This window comes from Falco naumanni, chromosome 7 (assembly GCF_017639655.2).
Source record: "Falco naumanni isolate bFalNau1 chromosome 7, bFalNau1.pat, whole genome shotgun sequence".
NCBI lineage: Eukaryota > Metazoa > Chordata > Aves > Falconiformes > Falconidae > Falco > Falco naumanni.
The window spans coordinates 8,624,899-8,649,514 of NC_054060.1; the positions used below are offsets into that span (position 1 = coordinate 8,624,899).

Genomic DNA, 24,616 nt, shown 5'->3' on the forward strand with positions numbered 1-24,616 from the left:
TTTACCTTTAAAGATTTTAATCGTCCTTTCCTTCTTTTGCCACCATAAAAAAAAAAAAAAAAGACAACTTACAAATACACCTGAGCGAAAGCCCATACTTTTTTTTTTTTTTTTACCCAATGCAAGGTGATGTGTCTTCCTGAGTTATAATATCCTTTCGCATGGAATATTTCTCTGTTCGTGTTTGTAAGAGTTTCGGGGCTCGCTAGCTCCAATCCAAACAGTTGCGGCTAACCAGAGGGGAGCTGGGGTTATCGGTGGGGTGAGGAAGCCAGGGCTGGGCTGCCTTCCTCCAAAGCACCAGTGCAGTCAAACACCAGCCGCTGCAAACGCCAGCAAAAAATTTGTCGCTGAAGTGAAAGATGCAAACAGTTGGCTCTTTCGAAATTTGTCAGCCTTCCTTACGTGACACAGGTCCCCGAAAAGAGTATATAATTGATACATTATAATCCCAGGAGTCCCCGCTAATTTGTCTTTTCATACCGCTTTTAGAAAAACTTCCAGGATTTTCCAATTTTTCACTGGCTTGCCCTATCCTTAATGCACACTTCCACCACATTCCCCCTAAACCTATCTTCTAGCGTGGGTGCGGAATAATGTCATGTACCTGTGAAGGTGTCGGCTGCGTTTTGAAATAAAATAGAAGAAAAGGAGACGAGAAGCGGCTCCCTGAGCCACTCCGCCTGCTCTCGAAGGCTCAGGCACAGGTGAAAACGCGAGTGACAGCAGAGCGGAGAATGCCTTTATTCTTCTGGGAGCTGCCTCTTTCGTCCTCTTACTATATTACGATTTTCCTCATGCTACGGTTTAAAGTAAAACACTTTTTTTCAACAGTCTTTCATTGAAGCAGCAACACATTTTAACTGATCTTTTGCAGTGTAGTCTCTTAAGTCTGGCTCTAAGTCTTATCCAGAAACAGTAAATCTGTCTTATCTGTCAGATTTCGGTAACTTTATACATGAAACGGAAGAGCAAGCAACTTTGGGGGATTTAGCAAAAGGACTTATCAGTGTAAGTAAGGATAAGAGCAAACCCTGAGGCCCATGGGAACTTTGCCCTTGTGATACTGGCCGGGGTTTGTTACATTTTTGGTTAGAGCCTCATGACTTTCACCCTTTCTGCGAGCGTCGTTTCCAGAACCAGGCAGCTCCGGTTCGCTGTGCCGATTGCTCTGGGATTTTGTTGGGGTTTATTTTTCCTTCGGAGGAAACGCCTGATATTACTGGGGGGTCAACCTTCAAAAATAAATATAAACCCAGAATAAGACCCATAAGCCAAAGAGAAATGTCAGGCGTCAGACAGTGACAGTGACCTGGCCGGCAGGCTAGAGGGGGCCGGCGGGAGCATCATCTGGGGGGGCAAAGAGGCGCGGAGGTGCTGTGCGCTGCGGTTTGTGCCCAGTGCTTCTGCCCTCGGCTCTTCCGATGGAAGCTTGTGTGGCTCACGGCTTGCACAGGGGTGGCAGGCTGGCACAGAGGTCATCCTGGGGCTCCTAAAATACACGCGTGTCCTCATATTGTCTTTGCGATTGTCGCGTTTCTCCCGTCCAGAGGAGGATGAGGGGCTCCCCGGGCGGTGCTCACCTGCCATAAGGCATAACGTTACCCCGGCTGAAACTCTGGCACTTCAAAACTTTTTTATTTTTCCAGACACAAGCACTCTTCCTCCCCCCACCCCCCTAGCCCCCCACTCCCCCCCGGCTCCCGAGATGTGAGTTTATTTTCCCGGTGCCAAACCGCTCCCAGAGACACCCGGCAGGCGCCGAGCGGGGCTCGAAGGGAGAGACTGAGCCTCCTCCATTGGCAATCAGCAATGAAACGCGCTTGAAAAGCTGCCAGGGAGAATTAGGATAGTAGCCTTATCCTGCAAAATCAGATGGTTTACAGTGTCCCTGAGCAGCTGTTAAGCTTGTTGGGTTGTTTATTATTATTATTATTATTATTATTATTATTATTATTATTATTATTATTATTATTATTATTATTATTATTATTATTATTCGGCGTATTTTTTTTAACACCTGCGAAGTTTGTCTATGAGGATGCCACTACAGACAGAAGCCCTGAGTACTTGACAGACTCCAGAAAGTCCTTGGCATCCTCCTAACGACGTGGCAGGTCCAAGGACTCAGAGGCGGGAGCGGAGCTGCGAGCGCGGCCCCGCGCAGAGCCTTTCCCCACCCGCTCCGCCGGGCACGGGCAGGCTGTCAGCCCCCCCCCCGCGGGCGGCAGTCCCTGCCCTTCCGCCCCCAAAGAGGAAAGAGATGGAGGACTTGGGAGGGGAACCCGACTGCAGCTGGTTCCTCCTGCCTCACGCACAGCCTGCCCTGCGCGGCGCAAGGAGGGAGGGAAGCTCTCTAGACATTCAGACAGCCCCGGTTTAGTAGCGAAAACAGGAGGTCTGGTGCTTTCTGCTCCTAGTTTCCCACGAGGAGGAGGTCTGGTGCTTTCTGCTCCTAGTTTCCCAGGAGGAGCTGGCATTGGTACCCGGGCGCGCTGGCTCTGCCGGGGCAGCAGCCGCCCCGCTCCGCGTAGCGGCCAGCGGAGATTGCGATCGCACCAGGGCTTCTGCTCGCACCGACCACCTGCGGTCATCTTCGCTCTGTCTTCCAAACATCTAGAGCATCCCCCCCACCCCGCCTTGATTCCACTTGCTGTTTCTTCTTACTGAGTTCTCCAAGTCTCTCTGCAACCTGTCATAACCTGTAATAAAATGCCCTTTTCGTCAGGAGTTGAAGTCCAGAGGGCATCAGATCCATTTCCAGCTGACAGCAGAGAAGCGAGGCAGGACAGCGGCGGCAGGATCGCTTCCGTCTGCCTCCAGGGCTTTAACCATTTCACTGCGAGGCTCCTCGAGGGCAGCCGGACCTCGGTGTCCGGGCTGTGTCCCCCCACCAGTCCCCCCGGGCAGTGCATTGCAGCCTGTCGTGGTCCCCCAGCATCACACTGGGGCTAGGGCTGGGGATCCTGGGCAGCCCCTGCCCTGGCAAAGCCCGCAGATCCCTGCCAGGGAGAGCATTAAACAGCAGGGCATCCTCGTATCTCCTTGGCCCAGCCCAGCTATGTGTTGTTGTTGTTGTTGTTATTATTATTATTATTACTATTACTGCTATTACTAATATCATTAGAGTACACTGGAAGAAATGCAACTGCTATGTGCTACACATACCATTATGCATTATATAGAAGGCAACATCAGATGTGATGAGTATGTGCTCTTTTTATGTCCATATTCATATGCATTGAGAATAATGCACAACAATAAATATGAACATTTATAAATATGTGCTGTACGTGTATGTATATACTTATGCACATGGATAACCATACTGTATATATATGTGCTGTACGTGTATGTATATACTTATGCACATGGATAACCATACTGTATATATATGTGCATGTGTGTTTGCACGCAGAGTAGGTGTATGTACACAGATACAGAAAGACAGGTTTTCCGTGTTACACTACACGAAGCAGTGTGTGTCCTGCCCAGCCTGTTGCCTGTTCTGTGTACAGAGGTGTGTGTAGGACTGCAAAAGTATGCCAGAATATAAGGTGTGTGAGGCCAATGAGCCTTTAAGTGGCTACATGTGATTTTCTATTTTTTTAAAGATCAAGCAAACAAATAACAAACAGGAGGTGGGTTGAAATTAGGACCAGCAAGGTGCTTTGTAACCCCAGTGCTGCCCGGCGTGTCCTGGCAAGGGGTCAGGCTGCGGGCTTGTGACGGGGCTGCGCCTCTGATCAAGTATTTATGGCCACTGCATCTTTGCATAACATTTACTTTGCTTTCTTTAATGGTTTCCTCGACTCCTCTCCCGCTCCTCGCTGCAAACAGCCTCAGTTCAGCCCCAGCCCCTGTGATGATATCAAGAAAGGTTTTTCTTTTTTTATGGTCAAGCCAAAGCGAGGTCATTCTAATAATACCCAAGGTCACTGGTGGGAGCCACCGAGTCTCCCAGTCATTTTTCATTTGCTTGCAACAGTTAATGACAGTCACAGGGATGGAGCTGGGAGCTGATGGCCATGTGATGTCACCAGCACATGCTAGGGGATTATAAGGGCAGGTACAGGGCAAGGTTGTGGATTAAAAATGATGGGGGAAAAAAAATCACTATTAACTGCTTCACTCCAGCAGCTTGGTGGAAAAAAAAAGGGTGCAGACAAAGGAGGGGGATTTTTTCCTCCTCCCACTTCCAAATCAATCCTCCAAAACACCAGCTCAACTGCTCCATTTTTTTCCAGATTTAATGACTCAGCTGGAAAAGGTCTGCAAAATGTGCGAGAGGAGACACCGCTTACTGTACCAGCTGCTGGGCAAGAGGTTGTAAAAGCAACCTTGCAATTACCCGAGGGCGTTCCTCTCCCTCCCGTCCAAATCAAAGGCCTCACGCCTTTCCTCCTGCTGCCAAGGGCAAAGCCTGTTGTGACACCAGCAGGAGTCAGACCTAGACAAGTTTTCGGACCTAGACAGGTATGTTGTGGGGGGGTTGTGGTTGTTTTAACTTCTTTCTATTCTAGCTGTCCACTTGGGAAAAAAAAAAAAAAAAAAAAAGAAGAAAGAAAAGGAAGCAGACCTCCCGGTTAGATCACTCCCTGGTTGAGCTTCGGTGCTCTTTGGCTGGAGGAGCCCTGAGGGAGGTGGGTATTGATTTAACCATGTGCACCAACTGCGAGGTTCACACTGCAAAGTGCCCCTCACACAGCCATGCTCACACTCAGCCATGCCCCTCGCCTCCGAGGAGTCACCCCAGAGATCTCAGTCCTCATGTGTGGCCCATCACTTAAACCCATGTACTGTAACATTACACGCTGGAAAGCCAGGAGTTTCCACCAGCCTGCAGGGACCAGAGAAAGAAGCTACTACATAAATCAACTAGATTCCAAGGTTTCTTATAATTTAAAAAATATAATTATATTCTGCTCCAAAAGGTGCAGAGGTAAGAAGTTTTTAACCTGTAGGATAACTAATAGTTTGGACAAAGTACTTTTTCTCACTGGCAAACAAACCAAAAGAAAGATAAATTGCATTTTAATATTCACTCAGCCTCTCATCATTGCACTATTTTGTCTTAGTTGTTTCATCTTATTGCATTTATTTATGAAACATGACCTTCCCATAGCCTTTGTGTGTATATTTTTATTCTTTTCTGACATATTAACGGTATAGTGACCATTGGTTTAGTTGTTTATTATTGCCATCATATAACTTTTAAAAAAGGAATTCCATGAAGAAAGTTGGATATCAGTTAAATTTTTTGTCTGATAATGTGGGGTTTTAATCATTCAAGCTACAAAAGTAAAAAAACACCCATTGAAACGCGGCAATCCAGAATAAAACAATTAAGACAGAAAACAGGCTACCCCTAGGCTTGTTTCACAGCCTACAACCATTTATGAAAGTCTCGCTATTGAGGCCAATGGCCTTTGGATCAACTCCTATTTAAGGCAGAACAGATCAATGGCATGAAGAGACAAATTCAGGCTGATGTAGTTGTCCAAAATACACTGGCACGCATAAAACCTGTGCTTTCTGTTTTATGTGCCTGTTGTCTTCCCTTAATGCTCATTCCTGCAAATAACTTTTCCTTCAAATGCTGCATCTCTTTTAGATGAAAAGAGAGAAACAGATGCAGCTGGAGGCTGAATTTTTGAGCCAAATCATGCTGTTGTAAACAGTCGTGGCTGCAGTGAAGGCCTCTGAAGGCTGCTGAGCTATGGCAGTATGATACCTGCTCTGAGACAAGTTGTTAAGGATCTTCAGGTGTTACCCGGTATTTACTTCGGCAGTTCTGTCAGAATCAAAGGCTGATTTATGCATTATTTTTTCCCTGAGAAGATACAAACCCACGTGCTGCTCCTCGGATGAGAAGAATGTGGTGCGTTCTTCCTATCTGCCTGTTTTCCACAAAAATGAATAATGTCCCATTTACAATTAGGCCTGACTTGATTTATCGTAGTTAATAGGATTAGAGTGTCAGCCTCTCTCAAGAATATTCAAATGCACGGGAAAAGTGGTACTGAGTTGCTGGTGTCTTTCTTCTCCTCCTGTGATGGGCATAATGACACACCTCCAAACAGAGGGGATTTGTCCAGTGGGAGCAGGCAGATTATCTGTATCTAGTGAAACAAGGCGTGCATGGCAACCTTTGCCAAGGCTCAAAGCCAGAACCTACTCACTATAAAATAATTGTGTCACTACCTAACCAAGGCACTCTTCATGTTTCATTTATCTTTTGACTGTAATTGAATGGTTGAAAAGCAAAAAATGTAGACAAATTCCAGCTGTATTGAGATCTGTTTCTTTCTCTGCTACCATGGCCCATCATTAGATAGTTTCCCTCTCTGTACAGAAGGTCAGAGAGTATAAATATAAATTGCATTTTGCATTACTTCTAGATGAGTGAAGCTGTCAAAGCAATAATATAAGCTTTCAGTCCCACATTCTACCACTTCTTTCCCATTTTTTGGCCAGGAGGTCATGTGCAAATTGAACGTGACAGCCCAGACGACATGTCCAACAGACTTATATTGTTAGACTGTTCTGCCATGGCACTCATCACAAATTAAACCCGCATCAGACTTAGAGCTCTTCAGTAGCTGCTAACAGTAGCTCAGACTTCTTGCAAAAAAGTTTGTGTCCACATCAAGCTTATACAAGAATAACAACTCTTTGGGAGGATCTTGTTGAAAATGCAGAAAACAGGAAAAAAATCTCACAGGCAGGCAAACCTGAAAGAGCAGATCATAGTAATGCAAAATTTCAGTTGGTTGAAAGCTGGATACATTTATAGTGCATGCATATGTGTGTACTCTTCAATACTGTAAAAACTTACACCTCCATGAAATTTAGGTGAACGTTCTATTATCTTATAGTAAGCGATAATTCAGTATTTAGGGGATATTTTTGCTGCCAACATTCAAAAGGGAACAATCCTCTAATTTTCCACTGCTTTTTACACTAAGTTACCTTCATTTCTGTTGGACAAAACACTCTGTATGCTGGTTACTAACACTGATGATTTGGAAATAAATGTATGTTTATGGCATTGAAATATGCCTGGGCAGTCTCCACTAGCAGCTATTTGGATGATGTAGTCTAAATGAATTTGTGAAAATAAATGCTGCTGAGCATTGTATTTTATACTAACTCCAAGCAAAGTTTATCTGCAGAACACCAGAAGGGTGAGACTGAGGTTGTTGTCTTCAGCTGGGGTAGAATCAGGTGTCAAAGTAGCTTTAAAAAGTTCTTTGTGCTGTGTACGATGTTGGAGAAAAGATAATGCTGAATGACAGTGAAACAAGATGGCTCTGGGGACAGAAAAGCAGATTTTGAGCCCTTCACCTTCAGGTATCTAAAAATGCAGCACAGGTTGTGAACGACTGAAAATTCTTAGCATCTGGCAGCGGTATGCTGGCCTATGCTAAAGAGCTGGTTGTCTTAGTCCAAATCTCGGCAGAAAGGAGTTCACATTATAAATGACATTATCTGGCAAATCTTTGCAATAGTCTGAGCAGAGGGGCCAAGAACTAACTTGGCACAGAAACCCACGCCTTCCCTCATCGCAGAAATGTTCTCTCTAGATAAGGACTGAGGCATACATATGGATCAAGAAAAGTCCCTGCCACTCTTGCTCTACAAGCTTTCCATGAATTAACAAGAAGTTCATTTTCAAGGACTATCAGGCTTTTGCCTTTTTTTTCCCTTTCTTTTCTTTTTTTTCAGAAGGACTAAACTTAGAGCGAAGAGTTTGAGTCCCATCTGGTACAAATCGGTAGGGGCTTTGCAGGCTTCAGTAGAGCTACACTGATTTACACCAGATGATGCTATTAGAGGACTGAACTATCCAACAATAATTATAAAAAATGTCTTTGATTATGCATGTGCAACAACTATTTATGTTTACGTTGCAGAGATTTGCATGTAGCACAGTGGGGAGTATTTTATCTCTTCAAAACATTGCACCAGCATAAATAATCCACCGACATTCAAATGAGCAAAGAAATACCCGCTTTTTACCACAAGATGGACCATAAAGGTTTTTTCTTCACATGTCTTTTTCAAACAGATTTGTCAATAATCCTCAAATGCAAAGTTCATTCTAAAGAAAGAAACATGGAAAAAGAAAAAGAAAAAGAAGTTATGTTCTTTTCCAGGTGGTTATATTATAGATTGCTCTGAACAGCAAGTAAGTCTAGGTGCAACCAGATGATCCTGCATTTGAGAGAAGAGGATGGGGGAGCCAGGGGAAAGTACGACATCAAAAATGCCCCATAAAAGGCAGTACCACACCTCATCTGACAGTGTTCAAAGCAAATTGTCAAGGAATATGAACCAGTTCAAATCCAGAGTGAATACTTGAAGCAATTGGAAGCAAACCTATCAAAGGAGGAGACGGAGATAATCATGTGAAAACTGGGAGACATTCTGTTGAAGTACCCGCCTGGAACGGCACAACAGAAATTACCATTGGGGGAATTACACTGACATTTAAGCTTTCAAAATAGAAAATGCTTAAAATATGCAGTAATGTGTTCTACCTTTGACTCACAAGAGGAAAGGGAGATGAAAGCGCAGGTAATATTCCTTTGATGTTGGAACTACATACATAGGTCTCCTGCTTTGACTTCTGGGTTTTTTTTTTCTATTTGCTAATTGAGCTTTGGTGGTGCTTCGAAGGCATTAAATATCTCAAATGAAGGCATGTTGCCCTACTCCAAATACAGCTTTCCTCTTGAGACCAAGGGAGAAAAGCGTTGCTGGCATTATAAGTTAGATGCCCAGCAGAGAACAGAAAGATGCAGAGACATCATTTTCATGGCCTGGCTCCCTTCATTCACCTTTGCATCATCCTTCAAATGCCCCGAGTGCTGGTGACAGTCGCACAGGTCTGGTATAGCAGCATGGTCATGATTGCAAGGTCATCTGGGCATATATCCTGGGGTGAACTCACTCAGCCCCAACTGAAAAAGCCCCTGGATGTTGCTGGGTGACGGCTGTATCGGTTTTGTACCCAAAGGACCTTGCTGCCTTTGAGAGCGACCTTTGCTTCTGCCAAGAGTGTTGATGCAACAGCAGGAAGCTTAATCAAAACATGAGGAGGAAGCAGAGGCTCCAAGACTTGATAGCTCCATGCTCTCAGCTGTTTCCTTTGTTGAATTCTGGAAGAAAGACTTGAGATAGCAAGGTATTCCTCCATTTACACCCAGAAGAAGTAGATTTTGACCCACATGGAAAAACATACAGCACTGAACTCACCTGGGTGGTTTGGCAAGGATTCTGGTCTGTTGTCCTACGCAGATCACGTTGCCTCAGTTTCCCTATCAACAGAATGAAGATGTGATAATGATAATTCACCTCTTGGGAGCACTCTGAACAGTAATTAGTGTTTTTATTAGGTCTTCCAAGATGAAATGTGTCACATAAATGGACAGAGTTATTAAACTGAATTTAATTGGCAAGGGCTTAAGAAAAATGTCTATCATAAAAGGCATAAAAGGATACCTTTGAACAAGTGAAGGAGCTAGTGGACTTGATCCTGGCATAAGGATGCCCTTTTGTGTGACAGAACACGGGCTTGGGATGAGGGAAAGAAAGCCATCACACCCGACACTGGGTCCTTCAACTGGAGCCCAACATGAGGACTCATGTCAGGTGTATGCTCAGGATCCATAAGAGACAGAAACCTGAGCTGAATTTCTGAAGTAAACAGGGTGAAAGTGAGCTTCTTTAGAAATCCTGCATGCTCAAAGCAATGAAGAATAAAAAAAATCAGGCCCAGGTCCTGGCAGAGGAACTTAACAAGGGGAGCACAGGCTTCGTTGGGAGCTTTCAAACACCACTCAGATGAGGTAACTGTAATTTTCTATCTTGTGGATCTGTTTTTCTCTAAATGCAGATATCTCTATTTTCATTATTGTTTTGGAGGAAAAATAAGCTACTGTCTTTAAAACCAAGACTTTAATCCTCACAAACTAGCCAAACCTCCAGGCACACTGCTCACCAGAATTGCCATACAGGAGAAATTTGTCACATTATCACTACAAAATGGGGCCAAATTTTCAAAGATGTCTCTGCAATGATACTACGAAATCCAGTACTAAGCCATCAGGGGATTTGCATGCACAGTTTGGGTTTCCAACATTACAATAAGAAGTTTAACTCCAAACACAACTGTAGTGCACACGTGCATTGAGAAAAGCCTCTTTTCATTTTCCGGGACAAACAAGAGTAAACTAAAGTGAGACAAATTACTTCTGCTTTGCATGCAGGCTTCCTTTGATTTTTCATGAGAGCTTAGACACCCAGAAGTTATGTTTATAGGACCTAATCAGAAAAAAAAAAAAAAAAAAAGTTTTAAAAGCTTCTGCTGTTTTAAAATCAATGAATGTTGAGCACTGAAGTCACCCAGTAGGTATTAATTTCATACCCCTGAAATTTATTCTGTTAATGATTGTAAATCTGTCTCTAGATCTTTTGAGGACATATAGATGTCCAAGATGTCGGGGAATGTAGTGATAGGATGAGGGGCAACGGTTTTAAACTGAAAGAGAGTAGATTTGCCTTAGCTATTAGTAAGAAATTCTTTTCTGTGAGGGTGGCAATGCGCTGGCACAGGCTGCCCAGAGCAGCTGTGGGTGCCCCGTCCCTGGCAGTGCTCAGCGCCAGGCTGGATGGGGCTGGGAGCAGCCTGGGCCAGCGGGAGGTGTCCCTGCCCGGGGCGGGGGGTTGGAACAAGGTGAGCTTTAGGGTCCCTTCCAACCCAAACTATGATTCTATGATTAAGATGGATCTGTTCTGAGAGGTTAAGTTCAGTCCTCTCTGTCAGTAGGGAGAGCAAAGGTAGAGCTGGGTAACTCTTGCCTGCAGCATCAGTGGAGGTGGCTGAGAGGCTGTAGTGTACAGATCTGCACAGGGCTGAACAGAATCGGACAGTTTCGCTGTGGTTATAGACTTCTCTTCCTTAGCGGCACCAGCTATTTTAGGCTGGCAGACGTATTGAGTGTGCTTCTAAATCTGCTGTTTCTTTTAAAACTGATTTTATTCTCCATCATGATTTAACCAGTTAGGTAAGCAATGTTTCTCTTTCCAATTTTATCATTAACAGGTTTTGTCATGGCTCCCTTTCTTCTACAGTTTATGCATTTGTAAATCAGTAGCTGCTTTAATAATATTTGCAGTTAGTATGTCCCTTCCCTGAACCACATTCACCATACTTACAGCATTCGTTCAAGTACCTGTGTCAAGGCTACTGTGTCAAAGGTTTTCATCTTTTCTCCCTATCTAAAAGAGGAGTTTGGGATGGTCCATTACAGGTACTTGTACCGTACACTTCAGATCATCCATTTAAGTGTACTTCCTAAATTGTCACATTAGTGCAGTCCCAAAGCAGAGTGTATAATCATACAGCAGATGCTAGATGAGATGCTCTTCTGGGGTAAAGTGACATAGCTGTACAGTCTAGCATAGTTCAAGGTAAATTTTTAAGACTGGTCTCTGCTTTCTATTAGTCTAATATGGGTATGCAGTTATTCATGAGTTTATATGTATTTCATCATTTGCTTGCGTATGAATCCATTACATGTATTTTCATGTTATGTGATAAAATACAACGAAAACAGTTGCAAATTTATCAACTGGAATCTTTTTTCTTCTCTTCTTTCTCTCCTCTCTTCCCTTTACCAAATTACTAATAAATTAGTGCTTAGGGAGCCCATTTATGATGCAGAGGAAATGTGTTCAAATCTTCTATTTGTCTTTCTATTTCACTCTGTGAATATCTTCACTGTGGGTCCATTTGTTATTTTTATATGAGCATCTCTGCCTCAGAGGTTTTGACCAGAAAGTCATACCTAGATTTGAGAAGTCTTAAAGTTTAACTGAAATGGATGTAATTTATTTTTAAACATTTATATTTTCCAGTGGAAGAAATACATGCACATATGGGATTCAAGGTAAAATGTCTCAGGGTCTCCTCTGGCAGAAGAGTTTGTTAGGGCTGTGGGTTGGATGAACTGACTACAACCTCTTCCCTCCCCCAGGGATGGCATCTGTGAGGAGGTAGTGCCCAAGGTGAGAAGAGAAATGGCCAGTGCTCCTCAGCCAGGGGAAACTGACACTTTAATCAATTCACAGTCACTGTTTGCTTCCCATGTCATCTCCTTTGATACACAACTTTATACTGTCCTTGCTGGCACCGCCTTTTTTTTTTTTTCATGGAAGGCCTGCAATCATTGGCATTATTTTCCGCAGCTCTAAGATCGGTAATATACACATACCATCAGTTTCTTACCCCAAAGCATTTACTGTTCAGATCCTCATTATCAGATATGCTATAACAAACTAGTATTGTTAATGGGATGGTTGAAAGCCAATGACATTTCTTGAATAAAATAATCCGTGATGTATAGCTGTGCGTGAGCAGGAATGGCCAACATTTTTAAAGACTCCTATTCATACCCATTGCTGGAGCAACTCAAAACACCAGCCCAAATTTTAATTTATGCATCAGATCTGTGCTGAGCAAGGGAAGTGCGGAGAAAATGAGGTTGAAGAAATTGATCGCTGTAAATATCTGTTCCTTTGCAGACATTTTGTGAGCAGATTTCTTTGTCACCCATGTCAGGCTGTTGTTTTGGTGATGCCTGACATAATACAGCCAGCCAAAAATGAATGTGGACATCCTGAACGTTTGCACCATGGCTCATATCCTTGAAGGTCTTTAGGTGTCTACTCATTGTGGTGTGGCAGGGTAGCTCTACACCATCCGGCTGAGTGACACAGCAGCGCCTGAAGTCAGGCTCACCTGGCTCTGCAGGACTCCCCCAAAGAGGGGGCACCAGGTGGTGCAAAGCCACTGTAGTGGATCTGGTGCCATCTGCCCTCCTGGCCATGAGCACGGAGGCTCTTGGATGTGCCAGCAAGTCCTGGCTGCCAGAGCAATCCCTCGATGCCGCTGACAGCTTGTATGAGGGACAGGACTGTGTCCAGATGGCCCCAGATTTTGAGGAACTGCACTGAGAGATCAACACTGAACTTACCCCTCCCACGTCAGCGGTGGCGGCTGAAAGCACTTTCCTCTCCCACATCCCCCATATCCTACTCCCGTTGTCTGCCATCCCTGACAATATCGTCACTGACAATGCCACCCCATCACCATGCGGGCTTGGCAGCCATCCCTGGCTCCCCCTGACCTGCACCGCCTGTCACCTTCCCTCCAGCACCCTTCTGAGGTCCAGCCTGGTCTGCTGTGTGCACCTTTCTCCTCCTTTCTGTGTCTCCTTCCTCACCACAGCCTCCCATCTGTCACCCATCCCAAAAACCCAAGTGACAAATCACTTTTCTCAGCATCCTGTGCCTATCTTCCAGACATCCTTTACACTCCTTTTTTCCATCCTACAGCAAGGTCATACTTCTTAACCTCACTTCCCAGATGCCCATATGCTTTCTTTTTTATATATATTTCTTTCTTACCATATCTCAGTTTCTTTTTCCCCCAGTGATGCCAGCTTGGATCATCTGTTTAGCCACATCTTATACAACTGCCTTTCTTCCTCCATTCCCCCTGTCCTCCCTTCATGGCACTCCTTTAGCATGAGTAGCCAATAGTTGCTCTCTCTTATCACTTAAGAAATCTTCCCGAGGTAGGATCTTTAAAAAAATTATCAAAGTCATAACAAATAGGTCAAACGTGTCAGGCAATCTCTCTCATATGTTGTCATTTAATTTAAAATGGACACTGGATGCAAAGTATGTAACTGTGTAAGGTGATGGTGATGCACCCTTTCCTGCACCATTTGAAATTTATCTTGTAAACACTTCAGACTCCAAGGAGCATTTGCAGTGATGTGGACACCATTTGATATGGCACATGTTATCATGCAAAAAGGACCACCCAAGCAAGTAAAAAAAAAACCCAGCCTTCCCTATTTACTAAGATCTGCTTTTATTGGGGATAGGTTTACTAGTAGGACTAAGGAGATTGCATCCCTCTTCCCTCACTAGCAAACAATCCATGGATTCCCAAGAGAGGAAATAGAGCCCCATCTCTCTCATGGTACTATTCATGCCCATTTGTGAAGAAAACCTGCTTTGTGCCACAAAACCAGCCCTTCTCGCTAATTAATCTCTTTGCTCTGGAAAATACAACTGTTGCTTCCCGACTCTTCTTTTGTCTGCCCCAGGCACACCACAAGCTCTTGCTAACCACCTCCCTCCCCTTCTCACCAGTCATCCTGTCTCCAGTGACCACCTATAATCACATCAGGCATCTTGACCCTTATCCCAAAGTTTAGAATAGGCCACTCCATTGTTTTTATTTTTTACTCTCATCATTCTGTGTTGCCAGTACCATGCACCGGCTGATGGGCAGCTCAGTTTGCTTTGCCAACCAGCTTCTGAACAGAACTTTAGCTGTCTTGATATCGGGAAGCTCACCGGAGCCGCTCTGATGGTTACCCTGTGTCTGTCACTTACAGAAGACAAAGCCTGTATTTTCTTCTACACTATGAAATAATAACTAACTGGAGCTCTGAACCCTGATCAGTAAAAACCTTTCAAATATTTGCAAGTTTTCTACTGTTTGCCTCTCTGTGTTCACTGCTCTTGGCTGAAAACATAATTGCTGAAGTAGGCAGGAAGGAGAAATGACACTAACGCAGTGGCTGGGGCAGCAGCCCTGCTTGGAGTGCTGGATCTGCAGCTAAATCTGCTCTGCAAAATGCAGAGAGGGGTCATGGGATATTTCTAAATGCTGTAGAGGAAAAAGTCACCCTCCTTTTCCCAGGTTTGATCTCCTGAGAAGCACATAAACCCCTCTTTCTGTTTCTCTGTATATTGACACATGTCTCTGTGTGTATGCACACAGACACATGTGCCTGCAAGAAGGTGACTTGTTCCAATTGCAAAGGTTTAAAAGCCAGACATGCTGATTTCTTACCAGGATTTAAGGGTCCAGAGCAAAACAAAAATATCAGAATTAATCAAACTACTTCCGAAGAAAATGTAAACATGCTAGAGATAAGGGAGGCCCAAGGAAATGTTAATACTTTAATATCTAAGCCAACTCTTCTTATTCTATATAGGACAGTGGTCCCCAATCCACAGTCCTCTGATGTTTCCTGTAGCAAAAGAAAATTTTTAAAAAGTTGAAATTGAGACTGGCAGGCAGAGCAAAAATAAAATGTTGCTTGTGGCACATTACTTGGTGTGTGTGAGTATTGTGCCAGGCCAATGACCCTGCAAGAGGCTTGTTCTGCTCATTCACATTCCTCCAAGCAGTAGTTTTCAGCCTTTGGCCAGGAGAGACCTTGTGGTCCATGAGGCAACCTCCAAGTGACCGGGAGAGGTAACACCAACTGGCAGGTCTGCGGTCAGCAAGAAAAATGGCAGAGGCTAGAACACTGAAATGGATTGAAAAATCCTGCCTTATGGGAAGAAATTAATTTAACTCTTTACTTCTAGCTCCATCACTAAGCCAGACCAGGATGAAGCCATCAGACAGGCTGCTAAAAAATACACCCAGAGAGATAATTATGATGATGATGTAAAAACACCCAGAGCACAACCTAAGTTTTATAGGTGAGAAATTCAGCTGCAGGTCTACCTTTTACCCTTTTAATTTTAAATGCAGTCAAGATGTCACAGTTAATAACATAATCTTCTGTGTTTTATGGGGTGTACAGGTAAAGACCAGTTGGTGGGTCAGGCGCGGCTGCTTCAATCCCATCCTCACCGGGAGCCTCAGGAAGCTGAAGCCATTTGCGTGTATCTGGACAGGCACACATGGAGTAAAGAGAAACCAGTTCTGCAAAGGCACCAGAGGATTCCCCTCCCCTCCCTCGTGCTGGTCAGTGATGGAGTTAATAAGAGCAGAGCTAGTTTCATTTGCTACAGGCTGGTTAATGTGATAGTCCCTGATGAAACCCGTGACCATGATGGACCAGAGAATGACATGCAGCTGGGGTCTGCAAGAGGCATGATTTTAACACAAATGAGAAAAGGGATAATCTCCCCCCTCGCTTTCAACTTCCCCTTCTTTCCTTTTGGATACATCTATTAAAAGTGAAAGATTTTTTATGCATATAAGTAGATGCTTGGCTGGCAAAAACCATCACAAGATTTTTGAGAAACTTACAACAATCTTTGGGACCTAGCCGTCACGCTCTTTGTAAAGCATTCAAGTTGGTACCTCATACCAATCTTCTTTCTAATTTAATCCAGAGTAGTTGAGACTGGGCTACATTTAGATCAGTGAAAATCTGGTTGAAGAGCCATCATCAAAGGCAAGGAATAAGAGGAACAAATTACCAAATTACCGAACTTGGTGCAGGCATCTCCTGGAGAAAGGCTGGGCTCTCCGTGAGCATCCTTTTAAAGGCTTATTTTGTGCAGGGGAAGGCTCTCACCTCCCCTAGTACCAGTTCTGTCACAGATTAATAGTCTCTTTCCATAGCAACACCTGACCCTTTCCTCCCCTTGCTGTGATTATACATACATATATACATATATATACATAAAGATATATTCCCTGTCTAGGGAAGGAATGGACAGCTGACAATTTTCTGTGGCATCAGCACAATTTAATGAAAGGAAGGCTTAAAAAAAAAAAAAAGGGACCTGGAATGCTACATCTGAAAAAAAGAAATACGGGGAGTCATGGGATCCGCAACCATGTCAACAGCACAACAAGCTGTTATCAGTAGCTTCAGACAGGGTCCTGCTTCCAGAAGAGACTGTACTATGACAAGTATTGAATAAACATGGGTGACAGCACTTTGGAAACAGGCCACTGCTGGGGCAGCTGGAAGGGATTGCCCAGGAAAAGGCAGTTATCTACTCTGAGGCAATGGTCTTCTCGTAGGCAATGCTATGAAGTTGGTCTGCAAGTGCCTGGCTAAAGTCCCAACTATACTCACACCATCTCTGGTCACTGCTTTTCAAATGAAAAGCACATGTTTCGTGTTAGAAGCAGAACCATCTTTCATGGCACGTTTCAGGTCGTGGTATGTAGGATGGGTTGGGTGGAGCTCAGCCTCCTGACACCTCTTGTAAGGAGGAAAGTACAAATAAAGGCAAGAGAGAGCTGCACCTAGAAAAAAACATAGTACCCGAGAATGGAGTAAATAGGAATTCTTTCCCAGAAAAATCCAGAAACAATATTGTATTTACAGGAAAAATAAGTTTGCACAAAGAACTGAAGAGTTCAGCTTGCAAGAACTGAATCTGTGCACAAACCCAACTTATAACCAAAGGGGAGAATGTGGTCAGGTCCAGGAACATACCCTAAAACCATTCAGAGGCCACACACAGCTGCTAATAAAAATCACATGAACGAAAGGTTAACGGCTCTTGATAAAGCAACCAGCACACAGGAGTGTCACCCAGCACTGAGCAAGACTGCTGCAGATGATGGGTGACGCTGAGATGTTCTCAGTGTGAGAAAGAACAAGTCCTGCATGCCTGGCCCAGCACACTTAAAGGGTAGGGAAGCATTTGGAGGAGGTGAACCCTACGGGACAAGCTCAGGATAAAAACAGATCTCCCAAGCATGTTAACAGAGAAACAAAACAGACTTTTAGCACTGGTATTGCTACTGACTTAAAAAACAATAGCTTGCACAGGAGAACATCATCCTATTTAAGAAATCCAGCACAGAATGGATCCACAGCCTAGAGATAAGGGAGCTTGCAGGTAAATTGAAGGCTGGCAATGACCCAAAACCACTGAAGAGCGCATGGAAAAGCATTGAGTGCGTGCTACTGATACTCCAGTGCTCTGATGTGAAGAAAAGGTATTATCCGGGGAGAAAAAAATCATTCCTAGGGGCCAACAGATTAGGTAGCGTGTTTGTTCCAGCTGTGAGGAGCAGGAGGCAGTCTATCAACATACTAAAATATCTTAGCATCTCTCATTAGAGCTGATGAATTTTTTTCTTTTTTTTCTCTGATGAAACAGATGTCCAATTCATTGTATCTGAAACATTTTATTTCATCCCAGAAGATCCACGCTCCTCACCCTGGCGCAGCCCCCTGCTGAGGCTGGCACCGGAGCTCAGGACCCCATGAGCTCAGGGACTTGGGGCCATCGGTCAGGAAGGATTCCTGCACGGCCCCATAGCAAAGCCAACAGGCATGTTTCAGGGGAGGCTGAAACAAAGGGGTTTGAAATTCCCAATTTGTTAACCTTATGGACCCTCCGAGGCTGCTCACAGCCACAGGAATTAAAAAGGATGGGGACAGGGGAGAAAAAAAAAAAAAAAAGACGCCAGGGCATTCCTTGCTTGATATTGTTATCCCAGGGCTCCCAGGGCCAGCGTGGGCCGGGGACCACTGGGGCAGAACAAAGAGTCAACGCAGACATCAGCGTGCTCAGACAGAGGGTCCTGCTTGCTGAATGAACGAAAAACTTTTGACTTTTTAATCCCAAACTCAGTCAGAAGGTTATTAGACCAATGACTGCTGAGCCTAAACCAACAGCAAGCCCCTGACTGACAATTTCTACACATTATGCTAATAAAATACAGGACTTCTTTGAAGCCGACGCATGTTTCTGCTCTTGCCATACACAAACCATCCCATAGAACCACATGTGATGCTTTCCTAGCGCTATTCCTCTGGTGTTTCTGTGCATCTCCGATGAAATATGGTCCCACTAAAATCACAGGCAAATTACATTCAGCTGTGTTTGAATAATACAAATACACTCACGTAAGAAACTTCCAAGCAATTGTAACTTCTTAAATAAGCCTGAAAGACTGAAAGCCAGAAAGGAACTGTTAGCGACAAAGTTTGATGTAGTAAAACTCTCAGTGGTGGGCCGTATCCTAGACCAGTGTTTACACTAGGCTCTCAACCCTGTGGCTGAGTTAAGGGTTAGCTTCTAGAAAGCTATCCAAACCTGCTGTTACAGACTGAAGTGATGATAAACTCACCAGGTCCTTCAACATAACAGTTCAAGATATATTGTTCACCTTTAAAATGCTGTTTATTACGGTACTTTTAAAACTAGATGCTAGAAACTCAGGGATCAAATTATAATCCCTATGTCTAGCTGCAGTTCTGATCCACCGTCTGCTCTCTGCAAGTCACCTCGCAGACACATGTACTCAGTCTACACTGCCTGGATATTTTTATATTCTTTCTTTGGAGCAAGATGTCAAGCAGCAACTATAGGCATAAGTCAAGAGAGCAGGAGGGAATCACAGCTAATCACTTTAAAAGACAAAGCTGCCTTTTAATTTCTCTAATATTTTATCTTTTTTATGTAATTTATTGTGGTGAAAACAGGAAAGATTTGCCTACCTGTGTCAGTAAACTTTCCTGGGGTCCACATCAAGCTGATTTATTCCCTTTTGAAGAAGACTTCTGTAAGGGAAGAGTATATCCAGATTTACATCACAGTAAATGAGAACAAAATCAAGAGTTCTCTGGAGGGTAAAATAAGCTTTGGATAATTGCTGGAATTGTCTTCAGCTGAGCCAAATTAACAAAGTTTCAATCAGAAAGAGACTTTAATTCTGTTTAGCATTTCCCACCACCCCTGTTAGGTGGAATCGTCTCATTTTAGAGCCTAAGAAAGTACCAGGTGGAGAGAGCTCCTGGTGACAAGTCCCAGAGAGATGCTGTGATGGTGCACTGCACCCCTGCCTAGCGGCGAGCACCCGTGCCCTGTGAACGCGTCCCTGCGGGGGCTGTATGGACAGCTCGAACCGCGCCGGGCACCTATAGGGGGTACGCACAGAGTAGCGGGCAGCGGCCCGCTGGAGCCTGGCAGGGCAGCGGGCGGGGGGCTGCAGGGAGCGGGCGGCGCTGCCCGCCGGCCCCGCCGAGCATGCCCTGCCCTGCCCTGCCCTGCGCGGCCCGAGCCCCGTCCCCAGGACGAGCGCTTGCCCTGTAAACCCCCGGGCTCAGCGGCGGAGGGGAGCGGGGGTGCAAGCGGGGACCCTCGAGGGGCGAGCGGGGGTGGGAGGGCGGCGGGCGCGGGTGCGGGACCCCCTGGCAGGGCGGCCGGCTGGGAGCTGCGACACGGCCTAAGAGCGCAATTAGTATTATCTTGATGAATTTATAGGCAGCGAGTCCTTGCTGTGCCTTTCAGAAGTCGCAGGGCACTCTGTCCCCATCTGTTCCTTTATGATTATTACTTCACTTCTTTTTTTCTTTTTTTTATACTAATCGTTGACCTAATATATATGGCTGGGGGAAAGGGGGAAGATGCGGCTCCTACACCGTCAATCAAAACTCTTCCTCAAGCCCTCCCCACACGAACACTCTCTGTCTCCCAGCGGTGCTGGCAAGATGTTCTTAGCCAAATACATGATTCTATTAATGAGCACTTATATTTGCTAAGGAATGCAAATTCTTTCTCTCCGTGTATTATTAGCTGTATCAGAATGTTTGTCCTTTCAGTCCTCTTTGAAGTTGAAGGAGGAAAGGCTGTTATGTGGCACTGAGAAAGGGGGGGGGGGGGGGGGGGGGGGGGGGGGGAGGGAAAGGAGAGGGGGAAAAAGCACTTCTAACTCCTCCGGGTTTTTATTTGTTCTCTTGCCAAAAACGCCAAAGGTAGTAAAAGTTACAGAAATTATTTAAGATGTGTGGTTTTTTTCCTCCAAATTAGATAGATATTTTCCAACTGATCGTCCCCTTTTCATAATAATGGGATCTAATGAACAGCCTGCTTTGAATTTACTTTATAAACTAATCTCTCTGATGCTCTAGAGAATCTATTACGAGTTGGAAGGAAATAAATCCAATTGCCTCCCCGAACAGGAGAACGGCTGTTCCCGGCGCTTGGAGCGATGCAGGAGCAGCCCCCCCGCCCCTCCGCAGCCGCCGTGGGACCGGGCAGCGCCGGGGGTCCCACCCGTTTCAGCCAGGAATTCCCGGCGGGATGCGCGGAGTTTGCGCGGGACGCGGCGGAACCCAAGAGCCGCTTGCTGCGGGTGTGCAGCGCGGGTGCGGAGGGGTTGCCGTGCCCCTGCGCGGGGGCTGGGTCCTCGCCCACCCCCGGGGCAGACACGCGTGGGGGCTCTCTGCAGCGAAGTTTTCCTTCCAGATAAGCGGCGGGGCGGGAAGGGGGGCTCTGCGTCGGCTCAACTTTTGTCATGTATCACTTTTCCTCTTGAAAGGTGTTATAACAGCAATTCAATTACAGTAAATAGTGTACATCATCTTCACAGCTGGAAAATTCTGTAACTAACTGTGACCAAACGTTGTAAAGGAATATAGCTTAACCAGTATTACTTTTTTTGTTGCTGACCACAGGTTAATTAATTTCAAGGAGCTTAGTATATCTAAACAGAAACACACTGAGATGCTGGCAAGAAATCATAAAATATAAAACGTGGAATTAGGAAGATCATGTGAAATCTCCACAGCAGTATTTGGTGCCTGGGAATAATTCTGGCGGTCCCCCTCAGACAGCCGCCCGCCACAGCCCCGACCCCCCAGCCCAGCGGAGGCACCGAGCCCTCCGCAGACACCCCAGGGCACACTCGGATGCCCACGCGTGGGTGCTCATCCCCCGTGGGGGTGTGCGGGGAGCGCACCCACCCGCGCCCGGGGGTGGATGCGCCACGCACTGAGGCTCGCGTACACGGTCCTTCCAGCAAACCCCGCTTCCACGGCAGGCGTGCACCGAGCAATAGAGACATCACAGGCCACACGTATAGGCTGCGGCTAAGCGCCCGCTTCCAGCCCGGTGCTGGGCGTGCAGGAAGGTAGAGAGTGTTTCTGGGCAGGGCCGCAAGGTGTGCGTAGAGCGCTGGTCTGATAAAAAAATACATGGTCAGAGAAGCCCCGAACCACCCGTGTAAAAAACCCGAGTGAAATTCCCCATCTGTCAAGCGCGGCTCTCATTTCAATTAATGGTAATATGAGCTGCCGTCTCCAGTTGTGACTGAGAAGATTTAAGGACGATTTCATCTACTGGGGGGTATACGAAAGGGTGCTATGTACCGGCGGGGGTGTTTTCAGCCCGGTGGGTGCTGTTTCCCCTCGCCGGGGGAGCGCGGTGCCCCCCCAGCCCGCACCCGGCTGATCCCGTCCGAGGGCCCCGCAGCGCGGCGGGCTGGGACGGGGCGGGGTGCCCTGCCGGGGGGCAGGATCGGGCCCGGGGAGGCACATCCAGAGCCAGCTAGGAGCTGATCCCGCTGCTGAAACTGAGCTCGTCCTGCGTGGTCGTGGGGCAGCGAGAGGGGGAGGTTGGGTGCTGTAGGTGGGGGGGTAGGGGGGGTCCCGATTTGGGGAATTAAAAATAACATACACATACCCCCCACCCCCCAAAAGAAATAGAGAGAGACTGGGATTAAAGCTAGGTGGATTTCCCTGAGAAAGGGAGACAGGATCGGGCCCCTTCGCCTGCTCCTGCCCCGGGTTAGGGACGCCCTCGCCAAGCGGGCTGGAGTCACCAGAAGCGTTTCCATTAATTTCCACGTTTGTTAGCAAGCTGTTGGCCACGCTTCAAAACAAAACAAGTAAAAAAAAAAAAAAAAGAAAAGAAAAAAAAAACAATCCCACCCTCGATCTGTGAAAACTTTATTGAGCAAAAATTCTCCAGCCACGGACGGTCCCGCTTTGCTTTAAAAAGGAAGAAATTGTAAGTCGCCACCTCCAAATTGCACTCGCCAGCCCCAGAACAAAGGTCTGAGCCCCCACGTTTTGCAGTTGTCAGGACAATCTTGTCCATCTCTAGGGTGAAAGGAATACAAATTCCCGACCTCCCCTCCCTCAGCCTCAGCGAAAACCCGCAGGAGGGGAGATCACCACTTCAGCCCGGCGCCCACCGCCCTCCTCGCAGGACAGTTCTTTACTATTTAATTTTTTTACTCTCCCCAAGTAAAAGTTGGAGGCTTAAACTCCTACCCCGCGTCCTTGCCAGGATGGTAACGATTCCGTCCTGCCAAGTTCGTTTGCTGCTTCTCCTCCCCTCCCTGCCCCCCGAGCAGGTACGAACTCCCCGCAGCGGGACGGGACCTTTTCAGAGATTAAAAAATATCAGCGCGATACGAGCACAAACGTGCTGGTTTCCAGGGCAGCTCGATGACAAAGGCATGGTCAGGACTTGCATCAATTTTTTTCTACTTTTTTCCCCCGAATACAGTTTTTTTCATCTCAAAGCGGGAAATTCGGCAGCAGCTGAAATTTCTGATATACATGTGCAAAAATAATTGTGTTATTTCCCCCAAGGAGGGAAGTAGTTCTTATAAATTCTCTTACACTTATTTCTGTTTCCCCCCACCGTCCGTCGAATACCTTTAATCTTGCATCTTTCTAAGTCTTTCTCAGATTTTCCTGTCTTTATTTCTCTATTTCTAAAGTTGCACCCGAAAACATGGACCGCAAACGCATCACCATCCAGACACAGGTAGAAAAGTACAATACCCCGAATCCTCCTAATTCTAGTTTATCTTTTCCGGAGGGGGAAAAAAAATAATAAATCGCCCCCCAGAAGATGTTTTTGATCATCCTTTAAACTGACCCATCACTGCATGTTCGAATTACTTTATTTAAAATTCTTTAGCCTTGTTTATTTTCTTCAGGAAATTGCTTCCACTACCGCGTAGGTTCATTTTTGTGACACAGCCCAGAAATATTCCCAGCAGAGAAAAAATACACTGCAAACACAGCTCTCCAAAGTTTTTTTTCTTCACACCCTCAAGTTCTTCGATAATTTCATAAAATTCTCACCCATCATTTAGAAAAGGTGGGTGCGCACAAAATGGGGGGTGTATTTCTTAATTAACTGATCGCTTCAGATGGCAAGGGGGAAAAAAATGGATGTTATTTCTATTATTGAGACGTCATTTAGCAGAGTGACCACTGTCAGATGCGGGGGGGGGGGGGGGGACGGACGGGACAAGGGACACGGGGTGGGACGGGAAACTTTGGCGGGTTTAAATACAGGTTTTCTTATCATAACTTCAGCAATGCAAATCTCATCATTTCAGGCATTTTGCAGAGGTTATTTTCTGCTTCCCAGCGTGGCAGGGCAGTTATTTTTTATTTCGAGAGAAATTTTGAAACTCCAGTTACTCAGTGGAGTCTGAATCCTTTTGCATCCCTTCCAAGGGGAAAAAAGTGTTCATCTTCCTTGTTAATATTTTTTTCTTTCATAAAGGTATATATAGATATATATAAGGTCAATTATCAAAAGCACATTTTCTCTGTTCCCTGCCCTATCTTTACCTGAGGAAGTGCACTCGGCGCCAGAGAGGTTAACTGAAAATAAAATTTAAAAATATATAGATATATATATAGAGAGAGAGAGAGATGGATAGATGGATAGATAGATAGATAGATAGATAGATAGATAGATAGATAGATAGATAGATAATCTCAAATAAAAAGCCATGCAGGTTGTGAAATATGGGGGAATTTTTGCTATTTCTTAGGATTTGGCTTGCAGAATACCTAGGAGTAAAATGCAGAAGAGGAAACTTTCCCGTGATCCGAGGTCCCCAAACGCTCGCCTCGGAGCTAATTAGGAAAGAGCATCCCGGCAAGTTCCTATTTCCAAATCCAGCTCGTTTATTTCGGAAAGTTACCAGCACCGCTTCTTTTAGCAACCACAATAATTAGACCTGAGCTGAGTTAACTACTCTTCCTCCAGGTCAACA

General features: G+C 45.4%; 1 long non-coding RNA gene across 1 annotated transcript in view; it reads right to left on the reverse strand.

Annotated features, from left to right (window-relative positions):
• Nucleotides 1–5,140: 5,140 nt before the first annotated feature.
• Nucleotides 5,141–24,616, reverse strand: part of LOC121092076 — a 23,548-nt gene continuing 4,072 nt past the window's right edge. Inside the window, exons 2-3 of the long non-coding RNA XR_005829179.1 lie at nucleotides 9,262–9,323; nucleotides 5,141–9,164 (exon numbers count right to left, since the gene is read on the reverse strand). This is a non-coding gene — a long non-coding RNA (uncharacterized LOC121092076). The remainder of the gene's footprint in view (nucleotides 9,165–9,261; nucleotides 9,324–24,616) is intronic.